At 27.3% G+C, this 12312-nt stretch overlaps 1 long non-coding RNA gene and 1 pseudogene across 1 annotated transcript; both read right to left on the bottom strand.

The window, feature by feature from the left end:
* LOC150022964 (serine carboxypeptidase-like 35) overlaps nt 1–12312 on the bottom strand; it is a 114390-nt pseudogene that overhangs the window by 56815 nt on the left and 45263 nt on the right.
* On the bottom strand, nt 7519–8396 carry LOC150022970 (uncharacterized). Its single transcript, XR_016517796.1, has 3 exons — nt 8106–8396; nt 7816–7895; nt 7519–7720 (listed from the first exon to the last, which is right to left on the bottom strand). It is a non-coding gene; the product is annotated as an uncharacterized LOC150022970 (long non-coding RNA).

Genomic DNA, 12312 nt, shown 5'->3' with positions numbered 1-12312 from the left:
CACATAAAAAAGTGCATCACAACATGTAATATTGTCATAATAATTAAATAATGTTAAAGTATACCATGCTGGTATCCTCAAACTTGAATTCTTAAAAGATAAATTCTTATAATTTTTAATTATAGTTAAATACTATTTATAATTTGCAGACTTATTATCTTAATAATTTTACTCTTAAGAATGAAGTACAAAAGAGACATGCCAAGTTGTTGGAATATTTTTATCTTTTTTACACACTTGAGAAGACAGAGCAATACCTTTTTTCCAGACTATGCTTATGGCTAGAGCTCTGAGGGAGAGGACACTAATATGGTACTCCAAAAGTGTAATTGTTTCTCTTTATATCATTTAGTTTCAGTATCTCTATGTTTTCCATTGAAATATGTCGAATTGTGATATAAAAAAATCAAGAAAGAAATTGTTGTTAGTTGGAATAAAAAAAGCATGCTGGTCACAATTTTGGCAATAAAGGTTGGTTAAAGTAGTGGAATCTACAAAAGAAAAATATCTAACAAAAGGAGATCTAAGTGTTTATCTTTTTTATTATGTGATTTGAAGAAGGTGCATATCTCTTAGTTATTTTTTTGTTTTGTTTCAGTTAATCATCTATAAAGTTGTGCAAGTAGAAGTTTAAGATATCTATAAAGTTGTGCAAGTAGAAGTTTAAGATATGTAGAAGGGATTCACATGTATTTGGAACACTAAGTCAAAATCTTACTTTTTATTCAAATATATTGATGATTATAATGTGTATGTTAATTATCTTATAATCCTGAAAAAATGAATCCACATGAATAGATATTCTAACAAGAGCACAATCTGATAAGAAAAAACATATATTTTTAGATAAAGTAATCAAAATCAAACTTACTTCTAAAAAATCCATTTATATGTATCAGAAAAAGACATTTATTTTCATTATAGTGTTATTACTACATATTACTGCTAAACTCTGATCCACCATTCTATATATATCTCCTCCATTTCTAGTACTTTGAGTAAAAAATAAAACATTACATTAGACTATTTTATTACATTATGTGTTACTTTGCGTAACTCTTAATCAACTTCTTTCATTATCATCATATTTCAAAACTTGTAGAAAGTCTCTGACAAAAAAATTTGAATGAATACTTGTCATATATAGTAGAACAACGGAGGACAGTAACATGCATGCCAAGTTAATGGTCCTTTTACGTAGTGAAAACAATTATTACTTTATTATTTCTAAATTAATTAACTTCTTTTTATGATAATGTATTTAATATTATAATAAGGATTTGACTATTACCTACTATACTCTACTATATTAATTGTTTTTAAGCATTTAATTATCAGGTATATTAAAGTAGACCTATTCCTTTTTATTCTCTCTTAATTAACTTTATTATGAACATTTTAATTACATTCCATTTCAAATATGTAATCATGATATTTATTAAAATTATTATTAATACCTAACGTCATGCTTGACTACATTGTAACGGAAAAAAAAACAAAATTACTTCATGCTTCACTACATTGTAACGGAGAAAAAACATAACTACCAATTTTAAAACTATAATATTTATACGGTTTCAAATTTATTTATTATTTAACATACTAACTATTTTATAGCTAGTTATAACAAATTTAAAGTGAAAATAATTAAATTTTACTATTTAGTATTTGGAGATTGAAACTATAATTTTATTTTTATTTTAAATTTAAAAACCAAAACTAGAATGAATTCTAATAGAACTACGATATTAAACATAAAAATATTAATAAAAAATATAAATTATTATTAACACTGAAAATTATTATTAATATTACCTAACATTAAAGGATGACATGGGTGAGACATGTTTTACCGAATTTTTTTTTAATGAAATGAATTTTCTTCCCATTCAGTGGCACTCATTATTAGGTTCATATTCTTTTCTCCTAATCATTCACTGTTGTCAAAGTTAATAGCAATATTGCAGAATTATTATATTCCAAATTATTTCCAGAAGAGCTTTGAACTCAATATTTTTATGATCATTTGATACAAAATTAATATTAGTTAAAATTTTAAAAATAATTAAAATAACAAAAAGAGTGTTATTACTTTAATAAAATTTTGTATTTTTTTGCTAAAACTGGATAATTGACACTGCCTAATGGATCAGGACAATACTAAAAGAAATTAAATGTCATGATACACTTTTTGAAATGGAATGCAATTAAAATGTATTACAAGTTTATAAATAATTGAAATTAGCATAAACAGTTGCATAATAAAGTTATTTAAGAGAGAAAAGAAATGATCTGGTATTCTTTAATTAATATATATACCTGACAATTAAATGCTTAAAAATAATTAATATCTGACTTATTAACAATTCTATGTAAAAGTTTTCTATCACGTACACTTATATCTAACTTTATTATTTTAATTTTACATTTTCATTTCTAGTTTTCTATCACACTATGCATATAAAGGTGAGTGTTAGAGTTGCAGGCTAAGATGCACTACAAAATGTATTGATCACACTCATTGGATTGGAACAATAAATAGTGTGAGAAATGACCGGTTTGGCACATCACACTCATTAAGTACTCAAAATGGAGAATCACCTAAACCTAACTTTTACTTTACCTAACCTATTATGTCCGTATCACTCATAAATAATTGAAAGAGAAACAAACTTATTTAAAAAATTATTATTGGTTAAAATTTTAAATTCCGATTCTTCTATTATGCTTTTTGAGCATGGGATGATTGAAGTTTTTGCAGACTCTAAAGATGAAGAGAAAAAAATTCTATGAAGTTTTTGCAGAGTTCAAATATGAGAAGAAATATTCTATGAATGGGTGGTGACTAACACTAGTCACTTTTCTTTGATCACTTTTCTTTAATAAATTTCTATTCTATTATATCTTATGGGTTACAATTTTTATAGCACTGAAAACTTTCCCATAACCGTCTTTTATTACATGTAGGAACTTTATTTAGGTTTCACTATTTTTAGGTGGTCATTAATCAATGACATGGTTGATTTTCTTATACTATCACTTTTCTTTAATGCATTTTTATTGTACCATACATCACATGTTACAATTTTCATAGTCATGAAAACTTTTCCATTACCGTCTTTTATTACATGTAGAAACTTTATTTAGGTTTCATTATTCTTGGTGGTCATTAATCAAGGTGGTGGAGATATTATAAAGCGGGGTGACGAATAGCAAAACTGCTGGGCTAGGCGGAGTAGCACAAGCTTTTAAGGGTTGATAGTGCGAAATAAACTCATAGGTGGTAAATAGTATCTGTAGGGATAGTCAAATGGAAGAAGCACGACAAATTTCTGCCTTTCACAAAATAAATAATTATAAAGGTCAAAGATGATTTTTGAAAAATGCTGAGTTTGTGTCAATGAGAGATTAAATTTTAAAAAAATGTACCAACAAAGATTATCCTTATCTTATATATTTTCGTTTAGGGTATTTTTTTTTTCCGCTGTTGATTGGGTTTCTAATCAAAGTTCTCAACTTTGATCTTTTCCGAAGAACATGGTCATTATTTTAGCATTTTTTTTAATCACTTGGTGCATCCATATTATACCTCTTCGTATTTCTTCTCAACAGAAGTCCCAAAAACGCAAATAAAAATTCCCCAATGAAACACAAATATATGACGGAGAAAGGTGGCTACAGCGACGAGGAAGACACAACAGAAAGCAAACAAAAACCTTCCCAAGCATGACATTAACAAGACCATAACATAAGAGAAACACAAAACATACAAAAATTAATGGTGAAGAAGAAGAGAGGAAGACAATGCTTACCAATGGCACGAAGACAATGCAGAGAAGAGAGGAAGAAAAGAGGAAGCATAGTTAATGGAAGAAGCACATAAGAGAAACAAAACGCTAGAGAAAGGAGAGTATCTAAATGTAAGTGGCGCTTTTCTGAATTAGGGTTAAAAAGGTTTTAAAAAGGCGACTATTTGTAAAGCCGCATTCGTAAATCAAACGTTTTGATTTACAAGGGCGTCTGTACAAATAGTCGCTCTTGTAAATCCAAACGCTTGATTTACAAGTGCGGCTTTACTAATAGGCGCACTTGTAAATGAACTTAATTATAAAAATGTCACCACGTTTTTTACGAAAGCGTTTAAGCGCAAAGCCGCATTAAATAAATCGCACTTGTTTATACATTTTGCACTAGTGTGTATTAACTTTGCATACTTTAAGTATTTTTTTAGAGAACCCTAAATATTTTATTTTTGATAAATAAAACTATTTATTTTGATAGCGGATATAATTTTGACAGAGGCAGAAAAAAAAAGACGGTGATATTAACAAATTTAGTTTGATACAATTATCTTATGTTTTCATTGTGTGCTCATTTTACATGTTTTTTATGTGCCAATCTTTATGCAAAAAAGTAAGGAATAATGTTTTGTTAACACCTTTTGTCAAGTTACACACTCTTGATGCAACAAACGTGGAAATGGTGGGTGATGTGGTAAAAGCATTGTTGTAAATGCCATGAAGGTGATGTGGCTTTGGGAGAAAGAAAGGGGGGAAAACATAGGGTTTGAAACCGTTGTGAGAACTAGAACTTTCTCAACGCGGAGGAAGAATCGGGCGATTGTTAGTGGCGGCGGTGTTGGAGGTTGGTGGTGACACTGAGGTCAGTGGTGACGCCCTCCTCTCCATATCGTGGTTTCGCTGCTTCCTCGACGAGTTTCTCTGCTGCAATACCTAGTTGAAAGTTGTCATTCTCATGGACCGTGATCCCTCCCAGATCGCCAACGTTGTCTTTCTCGACCTTGATGTCGTCAAGAACCTCCAGCGCCTCACCGAGATCGTTGTTGCCACGCTCGATGTGACGGTGCACCGAGAACAACTCTGACACTAACAGCAAGGATCGCATGCGGTCACTGTCGTGGATGATGGTGCGAAACTGGTCGATGTCGAACAGATCCACACGACTCTCAGAACGTTGTTAGAAATGCCAGTGTAAGGCCCTTCGCCACGAGGATCGAAGGCGAAACACTCCAATCCAACACCACCGTCAATCAAAAGAACCTTCCACTTCTTCTGAATATGGGTCATATATTACATTGGTTATATGGTTTAACCGATGTAATATGTGTTATTCTGAGTAAAAAAATATATTACACCGTTGTTACTAAGAACCGACGTAATATAGTTCACACTTCTTATTGGCACACAATCTCACTCCGCTAAGTCATTACCACATCTGCAGCGTCAAATGTGTGTTACTGTAAGATGGTGTCAATATATCAGTACTCAAAAGTAAGCATGCATTCACGTACCAAATTTAGAAACTAAACAATTGGTAGTTAAAACTTTGGTTGCTAATTAGATACCAATTTAGAAACCATTTAACAATAATAGAAATTAATTTAGAAACCATTTTTATTTAGTTTCTAAAATAGTCTTTAATTTAGTTACTATAGCAACTAATTATTTTTTGTCTCTAAAATTGGTTTCTATTTCATGTTTTTCTCGTAGTGAATTTTTAAATTAATTTTTTATATTATTAAATAATTTTTAAATTGGTATCTAATTAGTTAACAAAGTTTTTTTATTAAATTTAGAATTTAAATAGTTTATGTTAAGAATCATGCCATGATCATCACTTTAGTAGATTTTTTTTTTCTTACTTTCTATATCGGAAAGATGGAAAGAAAGATTAAGGAGTGTGTTCTGTTGGTACGTGTTGAATGAGAAAATGGAGTTCAAAACACGTTATTATAATATGGAAGGGTTTCATGTTTATTTGGTAGAAAACACGAAAATATAATTTCAGTCACGCTCCAACCCTAATTTTAATATAATGTGGTGCATGGTGAAGTTTGGAAAAAAAAGAGTGAATGAAGACAAATGAAAGTATTGGCCATGGGGCAAAGATTCTCTTTCTCAATGATTCTCGATCACGTGACTTCACTTTCCCCCGATTTAGTTAATTATTAATCAACATTGTTAATCCCAATCTCGCGTTACTCCTATCACAATCCAAGTATTACTACACCTAACCTCGTAAAGTGTAAAGTGACTTTTAGCATAAACCCAGGTTTGGGAAATAAGACGTGAAAGTGGAAGCATGTAAAAGAAACATTTTAGAATAAACTCTGTTGTGCTGCACTGCGTTCTCTTAACGTGTAAATGAACATTACGGGAGACATGTGGGGGAGACAGAGTAAGGTGCCTTTCCTTTTCACTTTTCTTTCTTTTCTGTCACTCTCCACTCATTACCATTATTCTCTCTTATCACACTTCCTTCCAACATCTGCCTAATCTAACAATCATTGAAATTTTGTATTTCTCACAAGCATCTCAAATTCCAACAACTTTCGTTCCCAATTTTTAAATCATTACTAAAATAATTTTTTATTCAGTTTTATATTTTTAAATATTACTTAAATATTTATATTTTAAAATTTATAAATGTTAATTTTTTAAACAATTTTTTTTATTTAGATATTTTTCTAAATCACTATTATTTAAAATATATTTTAAAATAATAATTTTTCTAAATTATTATATTCTATACAATTATTTTTCTAAATAATTATAAAGTTATAAGTTAAGAAAAGCTATTATTACGAGAATAAAAGTCGTTAATTTTTTTTTATTGATAACAGCCAATGTAAAAAACACAAGTATAAAACAGAAGAAATAATAACAATGTGTATTTTATTACAGAACAATTCAGCGTTCATCACATGTTTTGCGTAAAACTCTGCATATAGTAACTTTATTCAGGTTTTACTATTCTTAAATGAGTGTCCATCTCTTTATTAAAAATTATCAGATATTAAAATTCTTTTCCAAGTTTAATAATTTAGAAAATAAAAAATAAAACTAATTAACTTAAACAACATTATTATTATTCTAATAATCTTTTGCTATAATATTAAACCACATAAAATCAATTAAATTAAGATATTTAGTATTTAAAGATTGAAACTATAAATTTATAAATCTTTTAAAATTTAGAAACGAAAACTAGAATCCTAGGACCAAAATCATTACTAAACATAAAAATAATACTTAATTAATGTAATTAAATCATATTAAATTTATTTGTATGTAGCTTGCTTTGCTTTCATTGAGGTGGGAGACAGAGAGCTTTATCAGTGTATTCAAAATTATTTTCTAAGCACTCTCATGTTTCTACTTTTCATTTTCGTTTGTTTTTGTTCCTTACATAACAATCTAGCTTTCATTTCCATGTTCACCATTATTTTCATTGTCATTTTGCATTGTGAGAATTATTCTTTCCATTTCAATGAATCGGTTCTTAATCAAATAAAAAAAATACGAGGATCCTCTTGTAAGAGATATAGTGAACATTTTATTTCATTTTACTCTTAACACAAATTGAAATTTCAGATAATTCCAACACTACATCATAGTTTCTTGTTGCCTAACTCCTCGCCATGATTATTACAAATTCTATTTTTCCCAATATTAGTGAAGTACTTATGGAACAAAGATATTATGAATATAGCACCCATTAAAAAGCAGAAATATATTAATTATTATAAATTTAATTCTAATTTTTACATTTACAAACAGAGTAAATTCCGGACTCTACACAAATTCCAGATTTATATCCCTCCCCATTACAACATATTACACAAAAACTAACCCCTAAACTACATCTCAACCCATTACACTCAGGTGGTGGATCTTGGCTTTCAACATTCTTCACCATCCTTGAAGAATAACAAACAGACAAAACATCAGTACCACCACATCAGTAAAAATTAATATATGAAGAATATTACTTTTAGATAAAACAGAATATTACCTAACAGGTTCGTCTCTGCCGGATTCTAATGCAGAGGTGCTCAAGAATAAAAAAGCTACAATCCAAATCATGAGTGCCATCTGGAGAAAAATGAAATGAGATGAGAGTTTGCTTTAATTTTGTTCACATCAACACATCAACACATGTATATGTATACGGTTAAGATACACATGGATACTGTTAAGATTGATGATTAGAAAACATGCACCAAGGTCATAATTATATAAGTCAGCAATCACACAGAAAATTACTTAAAAAGACGAACAGTGGAAATTGTGATGAGAAGGCACCTTTGACGAAGGAAGTGTGGTTTGCACAGGAGAAGTGGTTCGGTTGTGTAGCAGCAGAAGAGTAGCAACAGCAGCAACAAGGACTTGTGAAAGAGCGTAAGGGAGAAGAAGTAGCAGCACAGCAACAGCAGCAGGCACACTTCTGAAAGAGCGTAAGGCACTTAACAATGTTATGCAGCGTTTGTTTTTTGATTTGGTGTGTGGCTGTTTTATACTGCTGAGGCATTTGATGCAGCATAGTCTTCTAAGAAGGAGAGAAGAGCACGCAAGTCCTTTTGTTTTGTTTACTTTGTTACAAAAGGGTTATGGTGGGAATAAGTATAGTACTCTTTTGCCATGATTTACAAAGTGGTGGGGTAAGCTCCAGAATAGCCTGTCACTGTTTGGAAGTAGTAAGCATGTGAACCATTTCATTGATGCAACCTCTTTTCTCTCTCTAAAAAATCTAATATGTTAGATTTTTTAGAAAATATGGATTTTGATTTAAAATTCAATTTATTTATTTTTTAAATTATAGATTTGGATTTGTATATAATAAATATTTAAATTATTTTTTTAAAATAATATGAATTTGAATTTAAAAATCTGATATAAATATATTTAGATTTAGATTGGATTTGGATTGAAAATTCAACCACCCTAAATTAACTAAGAGTAAAAATACATAAAATAAATTATTTATAACATAATATTAAATTATTTATTATTTATAGGAAATTTAATAATATATCGTTTTATTTTCCTTGTGTTTAAAATTCAAGTTTATCTTTCATAGAATTTTTTTAACAAATTCCATCTTCTTGTCTCTGATAAACATTACAAATATAGTTTTTATTAATATTTCTGGAAAGGCTAACCAAATATTGAAAAACCTACCTTAAAACTTGTCGAAATTTTATTTACAATTTCATTACATTGTAGAGATAAGGTTAAAACCATTATGTCACTACCTTTTCTTTTCTTTATGCCTTTAACATAGCTCACAAAAGCATTATCTTTAGCCGACTCCACTAGAACCATTTTCAGCTATTAATATAAATGTTGATATTACTACTCTAAGTGATATTGGAAACAAAGTGCAGCAAAACCCAATAACCTTCAAACCACAACCACTGTGCCAAACAAACAAATTCTTGGATCATATTACTATTTTTATTATATTTATTATTATTAATATAATTTATACATATTATTATTAATATAATTTATACTTATTATTATTAATATAATTTATATAATTTATAATAATAATATAAATTATATTAATAATAATAATATAAATTATATTCATATTATTAATATTATATTTAATATTCATATTTTTAATATTATATTCATATTATTAACACTATTCATATTATTAATAATATTTTTAATGTTATTAATAATATTATTAATATTATATTCATATTATTAATATTATATTCATATTATTAATATTATATTTCATATTATTATTATATTCATATTATTAATATTATATTAATTTTATTAATATTATTAGTATTATTACTATTATTAATATTATTAGTATTATAAAATATTATTAATATTATTAGTATTATAAGTATTATTAGTATTATAAAATATTATTAGTATTATTAATATTATTAGTACTATTAATATTATTAGTATTATTAATATTATTAGTATTATTAGAGTAATTTGTAACACGTTATTTTATGAAAAATGTTAATTTTATATTTATATTTCATCTCTTTGAGATTTTAATTATTCTTTATATATATATATATATATTAAAATTAATTTTGTGTTAAAACTTAAATTTCTTGAGAGTCTAGTTGAAAACCACAACAAAAAGGAGTGATCTAAATTGTATTTAAAAGGTGAAGCACTCTTACTATAGTGCATGAGAGATAAAGAAGTATGTAAGAGTAATATTGGTACAAAGATTGTTTACCCTTTTGCTAAGGTTTGTCCTATGTCACAACAAAATATAATGATCCAGACTATATATAAAAAATGTAGAAAGAGTTGTTCTTCTCTAATATGGCAAACAGGACAAAAAAGATGAGAGACAGATGAAAAAGAATGATACGGATTCAAAAAGGAAAAGAAGAAATTCAACAAAGTCTTGTTTCCCGAACTTGTAAAAGAGAATCTCTGCCTCATAGCCAAACACTTAACTCTCCCAGTTACACTTCATTTGTCTTCATATTATTATAAGATATTAATAAAAGTTAATATTAATATAAAAATTTAAATAATAATATTAATAATAAAATGATATAATTATAATAATAAATTAAAATTATTCAATAATAAATAAAGAAAATTCAAAATAATAATAATATTAAAATTATTAAGAGTTTTTTTTCCTTTCGGTTCATATTAATAATAATGTTTCTTTTCATCTTTCCAATTTATAGGAAGTGAGAAAGAAAAAAGATGAGTTTGCTTTTGCTTTAATTGGAAAGTGTGGTACTAAATATATTTAAATATATTTAGTGGTGGAAAATTGATGGCACGTGAAGGGAAGCCGTAGGATTAGTGGTGGAAGCAACTTTTCACAACTCATAATTCATCCACTTTAATGTTATTTCACAACAAAAAAATAGGACACGTGAAAGGGAACTTCGCCACCATCTCTACTTTTATGTCAAACATATTTTTTTTTTAATTTATTACAAATAATAACATTTATTAATATTTATTTATATTTTTTTAATAGTAAATAACAATAAAATTAAATAGATCTAATATTATAAGTGTCTACAGCTATTCAGACAAGTTAACAGGTGAAATAAAATGTTAACCAAATCCACATATCTTTTTCTTTAATTAAGAACCCATGCATTCAAATGGAAAGAATAATTCTCACCATGCAAAAGGACAATGAAAATGGTTCCAGTGGGATCTCTTAAGATTGATGGTAATGGTTTTGTGAGGTATGTTAGAGGCAGAAAAGATAAGAAAGAAAGGTAGTGACATAATGCTATCTCTTTACAATACCAAATATCAGCAAGTGGGACAAAATAACTACCTAACCTTTATGCTTGACAACATTGTACCGGAGAAAAAACAAAACTACCTAATTTTATTCTTGACTACAGTGTTCTTGTCTCACTGAGGCTGTGTTTGTTTCGAAGGAGGGAGGGAGATGATGTTTTTTGTGTTTGTTTCAAGGGTTTTGAGTGTGGGGGAGTGGATGGGGGAGAGGGTGAATGATTTTTTTCACTCTTCACAAAATGAAGAGATTTGGAGGGATTGATGTGGATTATTATATTTTTACCAAAATATCATTCTGCATTCATTTTATTACAATATATAAAATTCAATATTATATAAATTTATTTATTATTTATAATTTCAAAAATATTTAATTATACTATTAATAACAACATATAATTATAAATAATAAAAATAAAAAAAATAAAAAAATAAAATTATAATATCAACAATATATATAGTTATATAAAGTAACAAATGAATATAATAATAAATATTATTTTCATAAATTTTATTGTATTTAATAAATTTATTTCAATTTAACACAAAAATATTTTCATTATATTTTTTAATTTTTTTATTAAAAAATATAAATAATTATGAATATTATATATTAAAAATATTTAATTAATTCAAACCTAAAAAAATCATAATTCATTATTCAAATATTTTTTAATATCAAGGATAAATTTGTAAATTTACAATAAACTATCCTCACAAATCCACCCTATCATCCCTCAATCCAAACAACCTCACACATCCTCTCCAATCCTCACAAATCCACTCCCTCCCATCCTCACAAATCCCCTCCTCAATTCAAACAAAGCCTGAAAGAAAAAAATGCAGTGAGATATTTTTACCGAACTTTTTCTGAAACATGTTTATGTTCTTCACTAATAAGTTTTTTAATTATATTGTAAACCATACAAATATTAAGATATAAATATGTAAAATATTATCTTTAAAAAATATTGTAAGATGGAACACGAAACAAAAGGTTTGTATAATTTCAATTCTTATAATTTGAGTTGAGATAATCTTAATACCGGAAATTTATGTTTTATAACATGTGGAAATTTATATACTCTATATTTTTATTTTATTTTAATGAAATTATATATAATGTAACTCTAGATATTTTAAAATTAACAAATAATATATACTTAATTTTAAATATATTAAAATATGAAAAGTTTAATTTAAATCAATAAGTGGATAGTGCTAATGCTACACCCGT

Source organism: Phaseolus vulgaris, chromosome 11 (assembly GCF_051622355.1).
Source record: "Phaseolus vulgaris cultivar YP4 chromosome 11, ASM5162235v1, whole genome shotgun sequence".
NCBI lineage: Eukaryota > Viridiplantae > Streptophyta > Magnoliopsida > Fabales > Fabaceae > Phaseolus > Phaseolus vulgaris.
The sequence above is the reverse complement of the archived record's forward strand: the minus strand, read 5'-3'. Positions and strand labels throughout refer to the sequence as shown.